The sequence below is a fragment of the Salvelinus fontinalis genome, chromosome 6 (assembly GCF_029448725.1).
Source record: "Salvelinus fontinalis isolate EN_2023a chromosome 6, ASM2944872v1, whole genome shotgun sequence".
Taxonomy (NCBI): domain Eukaryota; kingdom Metazoa; phylum Chordata; class Actinopteri; order Salmoniformes; family Salmonidae; genus Salvelinus; species Salvelinus fontinalis.
The window spans coordinates 13030656-13048610 of NC_074670.1; positions in this window are offsets into that span (position 1 = coordinate 13030656).

Sequence of the window (17955 nt, forward strand, 5' to 3'; positions counted from 1 at the left end):
TTGTCCAGGGTCACACCAAGGTTCTTTGCACCCTGGGAGGGGGACACCGTGGAGTTGTCAACCATGACGGGGAGGTCTTGGAGTTGGCAGGCCTTCCCTGGGAGGAGTAGCAGCTCCGTTTTGTTGAGCTTGAGGTGGTGGGATCACATTCATGCTGAGATGTCTGTCAGGCACACAGAGATGTGTGTCGCCACCTGGGTGTCAGAAGGGGGGAAGGAGAAGTAGTTGAGCAATGAAAGGAGAGCCCATGTGAGGATATGACGGAGCCGAGTGACTTGGTGTAAAGATAGAGGAGAGGGCCTAGAACCGAGTCTAATGACTCACACAAACACTCTCTGGTGTGTACGCACTCACACAAACACTTTCTGGTGTGTACGCACTCACACAAACACTCTCTGGTGTGTATGCACTCACACAAACACTCTCTCTGGTGTGTATGCACTCACACAAACACTCTGGTGTGTACGCACTCACACAAACACTCTCTGGTGTGTATGCACTCACACAAACACTCTCTGGTGTGTATGCACTCACACAAACACTCTCTGGTGTGTATGCACTCACACAAACACTCTGGTGTGTATGCACTCACACAAACACTCTGGTGTGTACGCACTCACACAAACACTCTGGTGTGTACGCACTCACACAAACACTCTCTGGTGTGTATGCACTCACACAAACACTCTCTGGTGTGTATGCACTCACACAAACACTCTGGTGTGTATGCACTCACACAAACACTCTCTCTGGTGTGTATGCACTCACACAAACACTCTCTCTGGTGTGTATGCACTCACACAAACACTCTCTCTGGTGTGTATGCACTCACACAAACACTCTCTCTGGTGTGTATGCACTCACACAAACACTCTCTCTGGTGTGTATGCACTCACACAAACACTCTCTCTGGTGTGTATGCACTCACACAAACACTCTCTCTGGTGTGTATGCACTCACACAAACACTCTCTAGTGTGTATGCACTCACACAAACACTCTCTCTGGTGTGTATGCACTCACACAAACACTCTCTCTGGTGTGTATGCACTCACACAAACACTCTCTCTGGTGTGTATGCACTCACACAAACACTCTCTCTGGTGTGTATGCACTCACACAAACACTCTCTCTGGTGTGTATGCACTCACACAAACACTCTCTCTGGTGTGTATGCACTCACACAAACACTCTCTCTGGTGTGTACGCACACCCATATTTAATATTTAATGAGACTACAGACTATATATGGTGCAATCTAAAACGGCATAGAATTAAAAAGGCCTACAGCTACTGCAAAGTAGTCTAATCTACATTCAAATTCCACAACAAAGACATACCATAGAAATCCTATTAAATTACAAGAGGGGCTATGTCATAAACCCTCAAAGTTCCAGAATATTGTCTTATAATTAGGCCTACAATTTATATAGGTTTTATACACATTTTCTGTACATCTTCCAAAATATATGCAAACAGACCATACATGTCTCTATGTTTTCTTGGAAAGCTGAGTGTTATAATATGATTCATTATCCATACTTGTTACATTTACAACTTGTCTAAGTCCTAGCATCAACGGATTTCAGCCAGTGTATGGCTATGGATTGTTTTTAATGGAATGTTAATAATTGATGTAACTTTTTTATAGCGCTTTTATTTTCAGAAAATAATGTCAAAGTGCATAAAAAGCTAAATAAGCAAACAACTATTTTAAATTTAGGTGGTAGAGATGGAGATTGAATATTCCTTTGGCTTCGGATGAAAGGCTGGGATTTAAGGCAGTTTGGATTGAAAGGCAGCAGTGTTGCTTCAGGTGAAAGGCTGGGAGATGAGGCAGTTTGGAAAGGCAGTGTAGCTTCAGCTGAAAGGCTGGGAGATGAGGCAGTTTGGAAAGGCAGTGTAGCTTCAGGTGAAAAGCTGGGAGATGAGGCAGTTTAGAAAGGCAGTGTAGCTTCAGGGAGGGGGCATCGATGGTAGAGCCAGAGAGAAACAGACAGTCTGACAAACAGGCCCAGAGTGCTTCATCAGTACACCACATCTGCTTCTCCGACGGTCAGTTCCTCCACAGGACCCACTCCTCCGTAGCTACTGCTCCTCCACTGCCCAACATGTAGCACCCACCTAGGTGATGCCACAGCTGCTGAAAAGTTAACTTTTTTTGAAATTTTTTGGAAGTTAATTAGAACAAATATTTGAATCATTCCACTTAAAATAACTGGCTAGCTAAACAAAACGTGCAGATAATCTTCAAATTCATTGTTTTACACTACCTTCACATCACACTGGCTGGACATGGTTGACCGACTCCCTGACCAAAATGGCTGACCTTTTATGGAGTCATAAGACCTTTATGTCCATTCTGTTATTCTATTCCTAATTATATGGAAATATCTGTGCCATTAAGCAAAACATACAGAAGAAAGGTTTTAACTATGTCTCTCTCACACAGATCAGTTGATTTCAGGATGGGACAGCATTCATTTTACAGTAGGTCTAAGATGCAGTTTCAGTGTCCAACCTCACGGGGGTGTTGTTCTCACGTTTTTCACTTGGCCCTTTGATTACAATAAATTACCCTTTCTGTTTTCAAGCTTGACTGAATCCCGGCGTATCGATTCCCCTCCTCGCCAGGAGATTAGTCGATGCTCCGGCAGCAGGGATCGATACAGGCCGATCTAATCAAGCGGGTCGCTTACGAGGCCTTCCCAGGCCTCACACAATGTTACACCATCAATTACCTTCTCTGCCCTCGCTCTGTCTCACTCCCGTGTCCCCCAACTTCACTGGTCTGGGTGTTATGGCATGATTAGATTATTATTAATAAGAAAGACAATAAGATGAGATATTACAATTATAAAAGTAATGGTGTTAGATTGTGGGACTTGATAGGAGATTGTCTGGAATATGATGTAGGTATATTTGGAGTGATTACTTTATATTGGTTAAGATGCTTGTCAATTACAAATGTAGTGTGTGTGGCAGGTGTTCAGTATGTAATTATTTCAGAGAAGCAGGTGTCTCCCTCTTTCACTTTCCCCCTCTTCCCCAAGATTTACCCCATACCCCCTCTCTCTCTCTCTCTCTCTCCCTCATTTTCTCTTACACTCCTCCATCCTCATATCACTCCCTCTCCCCTGCTGACCGTTATTCCCTCTAGTCTTTAATGTTCAACTTTCACAGTTTACCGTCTAATAAACAGGAGCTAGATGGTGACAATCTTCCCCATTTTTGTCTGGGTTGGAGCTCTGCAGATTTCCCATAATGCATATTGTTGAATTTATTTGCTCAACAGATGCCATGGAATACAGACACAGCTTGACTTTAGACCACTGTTGATGTAAAAAAGGTGTGAAAAATCTGGTAGAGAGCTGTTGCCTTAATTTCCCCAGATATAAGTGTTCTTCAGATAGTGTTCTATAGAAGAAGGTCTCTAATCCAATTGCCTGCTGGCTCTCTGTGTTAGAGGAGACGAGGCAGCATGAGACAGCGATTCAGCTCCCTGTCCTGAGAGATGCTGAACACTTAGGATGAATGGATTCTCAGTGGTTAGAAATCATCTGGAGGAGCGAGAGCTTTGAGTCTATGCAAATCACAAACTGATCGGCATGTAAAGTCGACCAACAGGAACGCAGGAAATGTGATGTTCAGTATCAAAGTGTCACATTTAAAGAGGATGAAAGTGAGAGAATAAAAAGAGGGAGAGAGAGCTCTTTGAACCGTCTCATGTGAGGTGTGACTGAGGGAGGTGATTTAACTTTGTGTCTAGCTTTGGTTTCTACACATAATGGTATTCTCATCTCAGGTTTGACACAGTTCTGAGTTCACTTAATAAAACCTAGACCCCTGCTTGTATTGGGGTACATGATGGAGTTTCTGAAAAGCCTTTCAAACCAGACATCACAGGGTTCACTCAAAATAAATGCAGCATGGCTTACAGATTCAATACCAGCTTTCTGAAACTGATGAGAAAATTCCCAGAGATTGGATTTGTGGGGTTCATGTTTTGTAATGAGAACATTAACACAGCAAAAGATATCCAGAAGTGAATTGCAATATCCTTCAGATTGTCGCTATTGAAGTAAGGATGTACGGCTCAGTGAACGGTATGCCTAGATAAGGCTGAGAAGTATTTGATTGGGCAAGAACGTCTTGACCGATTGGTCAGTTTGTTTGTAACAGTCTTCCATTGTCCCTGTAAAGACTGAACAAACACGACGAGAGCTTTGGGAAGTTATAAAAATTACGTCATGGTAAAAACCACCTTCCCACTTGGTTATGAACGCAGCATTAGACACTGATCTACACAACTAATTAAATACAAATGTTACTGAACTTGTGTTCAAAGTCTTGCCATTTCTCAGTAACCAAAAATGTAATTGAAAATATGTGGCTTTAACAGTTAACAATACAAAAGATCTGATGATGCAGATGTGGGTGTGGCTGTTTTTATTGATGCACACAACCTTTAATATTTAAAGAGACTCACCTGACTATCACCGGTCATGCAGCACGACAGGGATAACACATCAACATTGTCTCAGTGATTAGTAAAGGGATCACAAAAGGACATTTACCACTATGGTGGAAATGACAAGATTATGTTATCATGCTGTTATTGCATCAAATGATTGTTTTATGCAACAGAATAAGGGGTTTGTTAGAATGCTCATCTGTGTGTGTTCTACTGAGGATGGGCCTCTGGAAGATTTACCATGTCTTTGGGTGAAAACTCATTCTCTGGAATGGGGTAATGTTTTTGTACTGGGGTACCAGGGGGAGATGGCTCCAGTATGGAGTTGGGGGGGGGGGGGGGGGGCAGACACTGGTCTCTATTCAATGAGAACTGTTTTTACTGTCTGCTGTGAATTATAAGTATCTTTCATACAAATCTTAACCTTGTGACCCATTCCATACATCTGTTTTGTGTCATGTAGACTGAAGTAGGATGGACTTTGCTATAAAATGCTGTGGATGAAACCAGCTCGTTGAGTTCTCAGTGATCACCTCCAGGGGTGATTACCGACCAGCTCCATTACTGCACTTATTACATAATAAAGTTTGATTGTTTTGAAGAAATCTAAAAGTCTCTCCTTTTGATTACAATAATTCCACTACACCACTTAAGACACAGTAGTCCTCCATGGTCTCTGTACAGACTGAACAAACAAACCAGAACTTTGTGAAGATATAGAAATGACCTCAAGACAGTTCAATGAATCCTAATGAAGATCATAATCCTGTTTTCTAGTACATCCTGCTCTACCATCACTGAACTTGTATGAAAATAATGTCATTTGTCTCTGAATGTTCACACGCAATTCTCAGAAGACATTCCTTAACTCTGAAAACAAGACAAAAATACAACTAAATATAAAAACATTCACACGCCCCCCCCCCCCCCCCCCCCCCCCCCCCCCCCCAAAACAAAGGGTGCAACAGTTATACATTACACCTTACAATGGAAAGTCACATAGAGAGACAAATGTAACACTCCAGATTGCATTTCCTTTAAAGGTTTAAGAAACATATACGTGACATGTTCTATAAAATACAATAATGGGACTTTAGTAAATAATAATTGTTTGACATTGGCAGTAATTCCTACTTCAATAACATATAATTTGCTTGATATCATTTGCTAAAGGTAGTGATTCAAAACCTGAATTGGAAATGGAAACTCAAATGAACTTTGTAGCTCTGTTTTACGGGTGGCATCCAATGATGGGTGCTGATGACGCATAGCTGGATGTGGATATTTGTATGCCTGCACAAAACCTTTACATAACTATTTACATAGACTCACCTGAGTATCAGAGGTCATACAGCACGGCAGAGAAGACACACCTGGATCAGCACTACACAGGTCATACAGCACGGCAGAGAAGACACACCTGGATCAGCACTACACAGGTCATACAGCACGGCAGAGAAGACACACCTGGATCAGCACTACACAGGTCATACAGCACGGCAGAGAAGACACACCTGGATCAGCACTACACAGGTCATACAGCACGGCAGAGAAGACACACCTGGATCAGCACTACACAGGTCATACAGCACGGCAGAGAAGACACACCTGGATCAGCACTACACAGGTCATACAGCACGGCAGAGAAGACACACCTGGATCAGCACTACACAGGTCATACAGCACGGCAGAGAAGACACACCTGGATCAGCACTACACAGGTCATACAGCACGGCAGAGAAGACACACCTGGATCAGCACTACACAGGTCATACAGCATAGCAGAGAAGACACACCTGGATCAGCACTACACAGGTGAGGTTATGATATTTTTTTTATGGGTTGGTGACTGTAGAACTTCACCATTATTACATTAAGATGGTTATTGGTAGATAAGCAAAGATTCATCTTTGAGCTTTGTTTTTTAATTATCCTCTGAAAAGAAAAGATGTGTGAATTGTGTGCTTGTTCAATTACTTGCTGAATCTGGCTGAATATTGTGGTTACAAGGAAAGTCTGATTTAAAGCAGCTTATTATGAACTCAAACTGATATGTTTATGTTTTAGAATCCAACCTAGAAACACCAAGAACTATGGCACAATCTACAGGAAAAAGTCTCTCTATCATCACCTGGAACACTTGTGGTGTTAAACCAACAAAACGGTACCCAAATAAATTGATTGATATCGTAAACCATCTTGAGAAACAGAAGGCTGATAAAATCTTTCTTCAAGAAACTCGAATTGGACCAAACTGCTATAAAGAGACTGAAAAAGTGAGACATTGGTTATTTTACTTTACTGTTTACTCTCAGAGTAGCAAAGGAGTGGCCATACTGGTGAATAAAAAACTAAAACCACACTATCAGTACATCTGCCATGATGAAGATTACGCTGGTGGCTACATTGTGCTGTTCTGTCAGATGTATGGTCAACTCTTCACTCTTGTGAACGTGTACAATCATAAAGAAGACAAGCAAGTACTGGGGAGGTTGTCACAGTATCTTCAGGAGATGAAGATTGGAACTTTAGTGATTGGGGGGGATTTCAACACCGTCTTGGACCTTGACTTTGACAAGCGTACAGCATCTGAACATAGACGGCACACATCCCTACGACCTCTCCTGCAGAGTTTCATTTCCTCACTGAACCTCCAAGACATCTGGGCAAGACTACACCCATCAGAAGAAACCTTCACTCGTTCTCAGAACACCAGCCACTCCCGGTTAGATATGTTCTTCATGCCACAGAACAAAGCACACCATGCTCTGACATGTAAGATTCACCAACCTAATGCGATTTCAGATCACAAACCTGTGTCTCTGAGAATACAAGTAGAATGTACAATAACACAGGTTATTCCCAGAAAACTGAGCCAGATAGGAGACAGTGAAACAAGAAGGCAAGGAAAAATCAGTGGAGCTGAAGTCCTAGTGGCGATAAAATCCCTGACTGACTCAACACAATCACCACCATATGAGGTGGTGACTTCAGGGTCAGATGACTATACACGATCCCCATTGAGGTCAGATGACTATAGACAATCAACAAAACATGAACCATATGATAGATGTCTAACACCGTCTCCATACAATGCAAGACTCCAAATGGAGTCAGATCACTCCAGACAATCCCCATACTGGCGGTCAGATGATTCCATACGATCACTGTCAGATGATTCTAGACTATCACGGTCAGATTGTTCCAGACGATCACGGTCAAGATCAGATGATTCCAGACGATCACGGTCAAGATCAGATGATTCCAGACGATCACGGTCAGATTGTTCCAGACGATCACGGTCAAGATCAGATGATTCCAGACGATCACGGTCAAGATCAGATGATTCCAGACGATCACGGTCAGATTGTTCCAGACGATCACGGTCAAGATCAGATGATTCCAGACGATCACGGTCAAGATCAAATGATTCCAGACGATCACGGTCAAGATCAGATTGTTCCAGGCGATCACGGTCAAGATCAGATTGTTCCAGACGATCACGGTCAAGATCAGATGATTCCAGACGATCACGGTCAAGATCAGATTATTCCAGACGATCACGGTCAAGATCAGATGATTCCAGACGATCACGGTCAAGATTAGATGATTCCAGACGATCACCATTAAGGTCAGATGAATGCAGACAATCACCATCAAGGTCAGATGAATCCAGGCGATTACCATCAAGGTCAGATGATTCCAGAATATCACCATCAAGGTGGTTAGATGACTCCAGACAAGCAACACTATATGATTCAAGTTCAAATGACTACAGACAATCCCCATCAATGTGGTCAGATGACTATAGACAATCAACAAAACATGACAGATGTCTAACACCGTCTCCACACGATACACGACGCCAGATGGAGTCAGATCATTCCAGACAATCACCATCCATGCGGTCAGATGATTCCAGACGATCACGGTCAAATGATTCCAGACTTTCACAGTCAAGATCAGATGATTCCAGACGAACACGGTCAAGATCAGATGATTCCAGACGATCACCATCAAGGTCAGATGATTCTAGGCGATCCCTTTCAAGGTCAGATGATTCCAGAAGATCACCATCAATGTGGTCAGATGACTCCAGAAAATCACCACCATGTGAACCACATGATTCAAGATTAGATGATTCCACACACTCAAAACTATATAAATCAACGTTAGATAATCTTATGGAGATAGAAAGATTAAAACACTATTATAATGAAGTACTTAGAGAAAATAAAAAAATCCCTAAAGGATTCAACAGAGAGCACAAAATATTTGCAACAGTACTTGCCAACCGTCTGCAGAAGTACTTGGAACCCTTATTAAAAGAATGGACCAAGACACCCCTACGTCCACATTGCACCGTTACTTTGGTCATCAATGGCAAAACACAGATCAATTGGAAGTTCTTAAGCATTGCAATTAAATCAATGAAGGCAATCTCATTACAAAAAAATCCGAAAGAGGACATCATTTTGAAGAAGGTGCTATCCCAGGATTTGGATATCTTGGGAAAGTTGCTTTTTAGGGTTGAACATTCCCGTGTTCATAAGAAACATCTACATCATGACTGTCCCCTCACACCAGCCCTACTCAGCCTGAGTCTCAAATACATGGCAGATGAGATTTCCAGAGTCATCCCCAATGTCACCACTAGCCTCAGCTACCAAAGAAGGAGTCTTCAGATCTACGTAGACACTCTGGTAGGAAAGTCTGTGCAGGACCACCTCTCCCACATCAGAGAGGAGTCTGGGATTGAAATGAAAGAAGAATGGCAGAATTAAGATGATCTGAAATTACTGTCATTTTACTGTGTTGATACATTTAAGGACAAAACTTATTTTGAATATGTTAAAGCACACATTTTGCAGACTGGAAAGAGAACTGCATTGGAAATATATATTAAATTATCCTGAGTGCATTTCTTCTATATGAATTAGAACCATAGACATATACACTACCAGTCAAAAGATTTAGAGCACCTACTCATTCAAGGGTTTTTCTTTATTTTTACTATTTTCCACATTATAGAATAATAGTGAAGACATCAAAACTATGAAATAACCCATATGGAATCATGTAGTAACCAAAGAAGTGTTAAACAAATATATATTTAATATTTGAGATACTTCAGATAGCCACCCTTTGCCTTGACAGCTTTGCACATGCTTGGCATTCTCTCAACCAGCTTCATGAGGTAGTGTCGTGGCAGAATCAGATTTAGCTAAGTAACATAGATAGATAAGATGTTATTTTCATCATATGCTTGTGAGATACTTGTCATTAGAATCTTGTCAGCTAGGGCTTAGTCACTTGGGGCCAGAGAGGGGAGAGGTCAGGCTTGTCTTCATATGTCAATGTATCTGTTAAACCATGTGGTGCTATGTAGAATATCAGAAGGGGAGGAGGACAGAATGGAACATTGTCTTCTTATGGGAATGTGTCTGTTAAACCATGTGGTGCTATGTAGAATATCAGAAGGGGAGGAGGACAGAATGGAACATTGTCTTCTTATGGGAATGTGTCTGTTAAACCATGTGGTGCTATGCAGAATATCAGAAGGGGAGGAGGACAGAATGGAACATTGTCTTCTTATGGGAATGTGTCTAACTATTCCTAAACCATGTGGTGCTATGTAGAATATCAGAAGGGGAGGAGGACAGAATGGAACGTTGTTTTCTTATGGGAACGTTGTTTGTAACTATTCCTAAACCATGTGAAGGGATGGCGTTATGAATGGGGAACCAGTTAGTAATCTCATACAATGTCTGTACGCCAGTCACTCCCTACTTTTCTCATTGGGGGAAAGAGTATGGCAGCGTCTGGAACCATTGTATGTCCCCTCTGAGGTTGCCCTTATCTTGACCTATTATATGACCTAAGGGGCTCACTGTCTGATTTTGAGTTTGTCCAGGTTTGGGAGTATCTAGAAATGACAATTGATATATGCCATTGGATGAGGTAATGTTTTGGTAGAGAGTGAAGTATCAAGCATGAGATTTAAACCTTGTCTTGGGAGATCAAACTGAACGATGATTTATAGCTGATGCTGTCTAGCGATAGGATACTCCTCTTTCGGGTAAAGGATTCTTTGTAAGTTGAGAAGGGTGTATCTTGGCTATAAATGAAACTAAGAACTGTTTTTTAAAGGACTCTCAGAGAATTCATTTATAGACAATGAATTGATCTGAGAGTCATTAAAGGGCTTTGGTGAAGCTTGTATATATATTAAAGATGGAATATATAATTTAACTCTGACTTGTGTGTGGTTGGCTCTCTCTCTCTCTCTATTGAGCAATACAGGAAATTACATTTGTGGAATTTCTTTCCTTCTTAATGCGATTGAGCCAATCAGTTGTGTTTTGATAAGGTATACAGAATATAGCCCTATTTGGTAAAATACCAAGTACATATTATGGCAAGAACAGCTCAAATAAGCAAAGAGAAACGACAGTCCATCGTTACTTTACGACCGGTTACTTTATATACACTGCTCAAAAAAATAAAGGGAACACTTAAACAACACAATGTAACTCCAAGTCAATCACACTTCTATGAAATCAAACTGTCCACTTAGGAAGCAACACTGACTCACTTAGGAAGCAACACTGACTGCCAATCTTGGTGTTCTCTGGCAAATGCCAAATGTCCTGCACGGTGCTGGGCTGTAAGCACAACCCCCACCTGTGGACGTCGGGCCCTCATACCACCCTCATGGAGTCTGTTTCTGACCGTTTGAGCAGACACATGCACATTTGTGGCCTGCTGGAGGTCATTTTGCAGGGCTCTGGCAGTGCACCTCCTTGCACAAAGGCGGAGGTAGCGGTCCTGCTTCTGGGTTGTTGCCCTCCTACGGCCTCCTCCACGTCTCCTGATGTACTGGCCTGTCTCCTGGTAGCACCTCCATGCTCTGGATACTACGCTGACAGACACAGCAAACCTTTTTGCCACAGCTCGCATTGATGTGCCATCCTGGATGAACTGCACTACCTGAGCCACTTGTGTGGGTTGTAGACTCCGTCTCATGCTTCCACTAGAGTGAGAGCACCGCCAGCATTCAAAGTGACCAAAACATCAGCCAGGAAGTATAGGAACTGAGAAGTGGTCTGTGGTCACCACCTGCAGAATCACTCCTTTTTTGGGGGTGTCTTGCTAATTGCCTATAATTTCCACCTTTTGTCTATTCCATTTGCACAACAGCATGTGAAATTTATTGTCAATCAGTGTTGCTTCCTAAGTGGACAGTTTGATTTCATAGAAGTGTGATTGACTTGGAGTTACATTGTGTTGTTTAAGTGTTCCCTTTATTTTTTTGAGCAGTGTATATAGATTTTTAAGTAAAGATACATTGAAGAGAAAATTACTCAAGTAAAAGTGAAAATTACCCAGTAAAATATTACTTGAATATGGAAATTTCAAGAATGCTGAAAGTTTCTTCAAGTGCAGTTGCAAAAACCATCAAAAGCTATGATGAAACAGGCTCTGATGAGGACCACAACAGGAAAGGAAGACCCAGAGTTACCTCTGCTGCAATGGATAAGTTAATTAGAAATTGCAGCCCAAATAAATGCTTCAGAGGTCAAGTAACAGACACATCTCAACATCAAGTGTTCAGAGGAGACTGTGTGAATCAGGCCTTCATGGTCGAATTGCTGCAAAGAAACCACTACTAAAGGACACCAATAAGAAGAAGAGACGTACTTGGGCCAAGAAACACGAGCAATGGACATTAGACCGGTGGAAATTTGTCTTTTGGTCTGGAGTCCAAATTGGAGATGTATGGTTCCAACCGCCGTGTCTTTGTGAGACGCGGTGTGGGTGAACGGATGATCTCCGCATGTGTATTTCCCACCGTAAAGCATGGAGGAGGAGGTGTTATGGTGTGGGGGTGCTTTGCTGGTGACACTGTCTGTGATTTATTTAGAATTCAAGGCACACTTAACCAGCATGGCTACCACAGCATTCTGCAGCGATACGCCATCCCATCTGGTATGTGGTTAGTGGGACAATAATTTGTTTTTCAACAGGACAATGATCCAACACACCTCCAGGCTGTGTAAGGCCTATTTTACCATGAATGAGAGTGATGGAGTGCTGCATCAGATGATCTGGCCTCCACAATCACCTGACCTCAACCCAATTGAGATGGTTTCAGATGAGTTGGACTGCAGAGTGAAGGAAAAGCAGCCAACAAGTGCTCAGCATATGTGGGAACTCCTTCAAGACTGTTGGAAAAACATTCCAGGTGAAGCTGGTTGAGAGAATTCCAAGAGTGTGCAAAGCTGTCATCAAGGCAAAGGGAGGCTACTTTGAAGAATGTAAAATCTAAAATATATTTTGATTTGTTTAACACTATTTTGGTTACTACATTATTCCATATGTGTTATTTCATAGTTGTGACGTCTTCACTATTATATTGCAACGAAGAAAATAGTAAAAAGAAAAACCCTTGAGTAGGTGTGACCAAACTTTTGACTTTGTATGTCTGGACCTCTACAAGACGAAAATATTTAACTGAAACACCTAAAGCAGAGTCTTTACTGCGCTAAAACAAAAACATCTATTCAAATTAACACCAGCCTTAAGCCTCTCCTCATTGGTGGAGGGCATCACTTGGTTAAGTACTCAGCAGACAGTCTAAATAACACCTGGTTGGTCAGGAGCATCCGGCAATCAGCCAATGGGTCCCAAGAATCCTTTTGATTGCCTTTTAAGACTGAAGAAGGGGGGACAGGGGTACAGGGGGAAAGGGTGGGGTGCGATAGGGGCCTGGTCTACATACTGAATTGGGTTCCTTGTGAGACATTAGCTAGAGTTTCGTTTCTGCCACCAGAGCTTTTTAAAATATTTTGCCCATGCCAAAACAATATAGGAAGGGGGGATAGAAACCTCCCTCCCTCACATCCCTCCCAACTCAATCTGAGAAGCAAACCACCAGCCACAGTTCCAGGTATCCCCAGATATGGTCAGATTACTCCCACAGAGTAGTATGGTCTATTCTCCAATCCCAGTGTCAGGTGTTACAGCCCAGTTGGACCAGTCTAACCAGTATGATCCCAGTAGAGGGCGTAGCAGACCAGTCACTGATTTCCATTTCACATTCCTACGGTTCAATTCACGTAGCATGTCCTGGTTAAGGCAGTGTCGTCAGTGGTGAACTTTTTTAATAAAGTTTGGTAAACTTTAATTGTTCCTGTGTTTTTTTAAGGTTAGCCTTATTTCATTTAAAAAGAGAAATAAAGAGAGAGTGAGTGTGTTGTCAATTACAAATGCAATGTGTATGTGTTTGGAGCAGGTGTCTTGTTTGTTCAGTAATCAGGGTCAGATTGTTTACCTGAAGCAGTCTCAGCTCTACTATTAACTACCAAGGTGCCCACTCTTCCTGATCCCACCCTCCTCATCTCACTCTACCCCAATCTCTCCCCCTCACCCCACTTTTCCATTCTTTGCCAACCTTTCTCCCTCTGCCCTTCTTTTATCCCTCACTCACTATTCCCCTTTTCCCAAATCCAGTATCTACCCCATCCCACCCTCTCTCTTCCCCCATCCTCCACCGCAATCCATCATTCTATGTCTTTTCTCCTTCAATACCTCTGTCCTCTCTCTTCCACTTCCTCCCTTTGCTCCGTTCACCCTCACTCCCTGTAGTATTTCATGTCCAACTTTCTCCATCACAGTTTCACCGTCTAATAAACAGGAGCTAGATGGTGCCAATCTTCCCCATTTGTCTGGGTTGGAGCTCTGCAGATTTCCCATAATGCATATTGCTGAATTTATTTACACAACAGATGCCATGGAATACAGACACAGCTTGACTTTAGATCACTGTTGACGTGAAAAGGTGTGAAATCGTCTGACAGACTTTGATATGGTAGAGAGCTATTGCCTTAACGTCCCCAGATGTAAGCCTTCTTCAGATAGTGTTTGTGTTCTATAGGGGAAGGTCTCTAATCCAATTGCATGCTCTCTCGGTTGTAAGAGGACACAAAGGCAGCTTTAGACAGTGATTCAGCTCCCTGTCTGAGAGGGATGCTGAACACTCAGGATCAATGGATTCTCAGTTGTGAGAAATCATCTGGAGAGGAGTGAGAGAGAGAGAGAGAGAGAGAAAGAGAGGAGCGAGACCTTTGAGTCTATGAAAATCACAAACTGATCTGCATGTAAAGTCGACCAATCAGAATTCAGGAAATGGGATGTTCAGTATCAATGAAATTGGAAAGAAAGAGAGAGACGATATATAGAGAGAAAGAGTTGGAGTGAGGTCTTTGAACTGTGTGTGACTGAGTGAGGTGATTTAAATTCGCGTCTAGCTTCAGTTCTACACATAAAGGAATTCTCATAATCTCAGGTTTGCCACAGTTCTGAGTTCAGTTAATAAAACCTTGACCCCTGCTTATATTGGCCTGCAGCATATACCACCCTGCATCCCACTACTGGCTTGCTTTTGAAGCTAAGCAGGGTTGGTTCTGGATGGGAGACCAGATGTTGCTGGAAGTGGTGTTGGATGGCCAGTAGGAGGCACTCTTTCCTCTGGTCTAACAAAAAGATCGCAGGGTGATGTCTTTCGGATGGAATGTTATTAAGCGGGTGTCCTGACTCTCTGTGGTCACTAAAGATCCCATGGCATAAATTGTAAGAGTAGGGGTGTTAACCCTGGTGTCCTGAGAAATTCCCAAACTTGCCATCATGGTCACCCAGCTTACAATTGGCTCATTCATCCTGTCACGACTTCCGCCGAAGTCGGCCCCTCTCCTTGTTCGGGTGGTGTTCGGCGGTCGACGTCACCGGCTTTCTAGTCAGCACCGATCCATGTTTCATTTTCGTTTTGTTTTGTCTGTATTACACACACCTGGTTTCAATTCCCATATCATGTTCCTTATTTAACCCTCTGGCATACCTTTCTGTTCTGTCCGTGATTGTTGGTGTCTTAGTGGTTGTTGTAGGTGTTAGTTTGTCTGTATTTTCCTATTTGGAATATCGCTTGCCTTTTTGTGAGTAAACGCAGTTGTGTTGCTCAAACCTGTGTCCTGCGCCTGACTCCGCTACATCTCTGCACCCAATCGCTGACACATCCCTTCCTCTCCTCTGCAACTATTCCCCAGGTCATTGCTGTAAATGAGAATGTGCTCTCAGTCAACTTACTGGGGAAAATAAATAATACAATGAGAGAGAAGGGGAGCAAGGAGATACATTGCAGTAAAAGCGCTCTGGCAGTGCAGTATATTTGTAGTGTAATGGAAAGCCTTTCAAAACAGATATCAACAAGTTCAACAGATGAACCAACAGGACCCTGGACAGCTTCTACCCCCAGGCCATAAGACTGATCAATAGTTAGTTATTAAACAGATGAACCAACAGGACCCTGAACAGCTTCTACCCCCAGGCCATAAGACTGATCAATAGTTAGTTATTAAACAGATGAACCAACATGACCCTGAACAGCTTCTACCCCCAGGCCATAAGACTGATCAATAGTTAGTTATTAAACAGATGAACCAACAGGACCCTGGACAGCTTCTACCCCCAGGCCATAAGACTGATCAATAGTTAGTTATTAAACAGATGAACCAACAGGACCCTGAACAGCTTCTACCCCCAGGCCATAAGACTGATCAATAGTTAGTTATTAAACAGATGAACCAACAGGACCCTGAACAGCTTCTACCCCCAGGCCATAAGACTGATCAATAGTTAGTTATTAAACAGATGAACCAACAGGACCCTGAACAGCTTCTACCCCCAGGCCATAAGACTGATCAATAGTTAGTTATTAAACAGATGAACCAACATGACCCTGAACAGCTTCTACCCCCAGGCCATAAGACTGATCAATAGTTAGTTATTAAACAGATGAACCAACAGGACCCTGAACAGCTTCTACCCCCAGGCCATAAGACTGATCAATAGTTAGTTATTAAACAGATGAACCAACATGACCCTGAACAGCTTCTACCCCCAGGCCATAAGACTGATCAATAGTTAGTTATTAAACAGATGAACCAACATGACCCTGAACAGCTTCTACCCCCAGGCCATAAGACTGATCAATAGTTAGTTATTAAACAGATGAACCAACATGACCCTGAACAGCTTCTACCCCCAGGCCATAAGACTGATCAATAGTTAGTTATTAAACAGATGAACCAACATGACCCTGAACAGCTTCTACCCCCAGGCCATAAGACTGATCAATAGTTAGTTATTAAACAGGGAACCAATAGTACCCATAATATGTGTGTTGACCATTTTTGACTCATCACATATGCCTCCGTTACTGTTTATTATCTATCCTGTTGCCTAGTCACTTTATCCCCACCTATATGTACATATCTACCTCAATTACCTCGTACCCCTGCACATCCACTCGGTACTGGTACCCCGTGTACATAGTCAAGTTATCGTTACTTATTGTGTATTTATTATTGTTCTATTATTTCTATATTTTCTTCTCCCAGCATTGTTGGAAGGACCCCTAAGCATTTTATTGTTAGTCTACACCTGTTGTTTATGAAGCATGTGACAAATACAATTTGATTTGATTTGATTCATAACCGTTTTGTGAAACTGATGAGAACATTTTCACTGATTGGATTTGCGGGCTTCATGCTTTGTACTGAGAACGTTAACAAAGCAACAGATTTTCAGAAATTGCTATTTGCAACGTCCTTCAGATTTTCACTATTGAAGTAAGGATGTTATTGCTCAGTGACCAGTATAGGCTATGGCTGAGAAGTATTTGATTGGGCATATAATTGAGAACGTCTTGAACGATTGGTCAGTTTGTGTGTGTTTTGTGTAACCTTACCAAGCATCAACAACAACAAACAAATCTGCATTGCCTCAGTAATTAGTAAAGGAAATCCTAAAAGGACATGCAACATTGAAGACGCAGTAATCCTCCATTGTCTCTGTACAGACTGAACAAACACACCAGATCTTTGTGAAGTTATAGAAATGACCTCAAGACAGTTAATTGAATCATAATGAAGATCATAACCCTGTTATCTAGTACAACCTGCTCTACTGTCACTAAACTTGTATGTACATAATGTAATGTGTTCACATGCAATTCTCAAAGGACTTTCCCAGTGGCGACCCGTCATTCAGGGCAGGTGGAGCAGAGAAACCTATATAGCAAAAAATAAATATATATATATATAGATATACAGATATACAGAACATTACATACACCTTAGCCAAATACATTTAAACTCAGTTTTTCACAATTCCTGACATTTAATCCTAGTACAAATTCCCGGTTTTAGGTCATTTAAGATCACCACTTTATTTTAATTATGTGAAATGTCAGAATAATAGTAGAGAGAATGATTTATTTCAGCTTTTATTTCTTTCATCACATTCCCAGTGGGTCAGAAGTTTACATACACTCAATTAGTATTTGGTAGCATTGCCTTTAAATTGTTTAACTTGGGTCAAACGTTTTGGGTAGCCTTCCACAAGCATCCCACAATAAGTTGGGTG